Source organism: Emydura macquarii, unplaced genomic scaffold, assembly GCF_026122565.2.
Source record: "Emydura macquarii macquarii isolate MOO-44397 ecotype Brisbane River unplaced genomic scaffold, CSIRO-AGI_Emac_v2 contig_2403, whole genome shotgun sequence".
Lineage (NCBI taxonomy): Eukaryota > Metazoa > Chordata > Testudines > Chelidae > Emydura > Emydura macquarii.
The window spans coordinates 415,194-416,975 of record NW_027132540.1 but is presented as its reverse complement, the minus strand read 5'-3'; the positions used below and the strand labels follow the sequence as shown (position 1 = coordinate 416,975).

General features: G+C 43.3%; 1 pseudogene; it reads left to right on the top strand.

Moving 5' to 3' along the window:
- The first annotated feature begins 761 nt into the window (after nucleotides 1–761).
- Nucleotides 762–1,782, top strand: LOC137161906 (olfactory receptor 5AR1-like; annotated as a pseudogene).

Below are 1,782 nucleotides of genomic sequence, written 5' to 3'. Positions count from 1 at the left end.
TGGGTGGTTCCTTTTGAAAATCACTCAGAAGATACTTTTGTATCTTCCAAAATATTAATGACAGCACAGCACACTGTGAGATCGGGAAATAATGTTATCTTCATTTTCAGAATAGGGAACTGAGAGGCAGAAATAGCAAAGCTGAAAATTTTCACAAGAGCTCAAGGAATAAACCTCAGGTTTTTAAATGTATTTATGATCAATTTAGTGATCATATTCATGTTTATATTTATGTTTTATATTTTATATTTATGTTTATATTTTAAAGGTGTTTATCATAGAATCACAGAATATTAAAGTTGGAAGGGACCTCAGGAGGTCATCTAGTCCAATCCCCTGCTCAAGTTATGATTAATGTAGTGTATTTCAGTATTTTGGATAAAAGGTATTCATCAGAATGGCTCCACCTGGCCTTGAAATCAATGAGATTTTGGTTTCTAGGTGCTTTTGAAAAATCCATTAGGCCCATAAACACTTTTATAAATCTCATCTCAAGTGACCAAATCCTATTGAAATTGAATGTGAGTTGCGCACCCAATTCCCTTTGGCTGCTTTGGAAATCCCAGCTCAAGAGACTGGACCAATGCCTCACCAGGCGTCTTTGGCAGAACTGGAAAATGAACATTCATTTGCTTCCCTCAGACCAGGGCATTTTTCCCATGACCATCCTTTTTCTTTTCACTAAGCCCTTCATTTACATCTTCTTCATTTGTCCTTTCTTTAATCCATATCTCATTCCTTTTCCTAAGGATTTAACAGCCATGGCGCCAGTGAGAGAGGGGAACCGCACAGCAGTCACAGAATTCATCCTTCTGGGGTTTGGACATGCTCCAGGCCACCAGATGATCCCCTTTGTGATATTCCTAGCGATCTACATAGTAACCATGTTGGGGAACACTGTCCTGGTCCTCATCATTACAGCCGACTCTCACCTCCGCACCCCCATGTACTTCTTCCTCGTGAACCTGTCACTCATAGATCTCTGCTACTCCTCCACCATTGCCCCCAGAGCCATGGTGAGCTTCCTAGCAGGGAACAAAGCCATTTCCTATAATGGATGTGCCACCCAATTCTTCTTCTTCATTCTCTTCCTCACCACTGAAGCATTTCTCTTGGCAGCGATGGCCTATGATCGATACTCCGCCATCTGCGACCTGCTGCGGTATCCCATTTCCATGTCCAAGTGGGTTTCTGTTCTGTTGGCGGTAGGGTCGTATATCTGCGGCTGTGTGAATTCCATGGTGCAAACAAGTTTCACCTTTATCCTGAACTATTGTGGGTCCAATGAGATCGATCATTTCTTCTGTGATGGCCCTTCCCTTGCTTAATCTCTCCTGCAGCAACACGTATGTCAATAATCTTGTGATGTTTACCCTGTGTGGACTCATCATAGCAAGCACTGCCGTCACTGTGCTCATCTCCTACATCTATATCATCTCCACCATCCTCAGCATTCGCTCTGCCGAGGGCAGGCACAGAGCCTTCTCCACTTGCGCCTCCCACATGGTGGCTGTGACTTTATTGTATGGGTCCACAGCTTTCATGTACCTCCAGCCCACGTGGCTATCTTCTCTGTACCCAAGGAAAGCTGTATCCGTGTTTTACACCTTTGTCATCCCGATGTTCAATCCCTTCATCTACAGCCTGAGGAACAAGGACGTGAAAGAAGCTTTGAGAAGGACTTTGGGCCACAAATCCTTGAAAAAATTATCCTTGCCATTAAACAGAGACAGAACAGAGGGTGTCCAGGTTCTTTTTAATTTGCACAAAAATCTGGGGTAA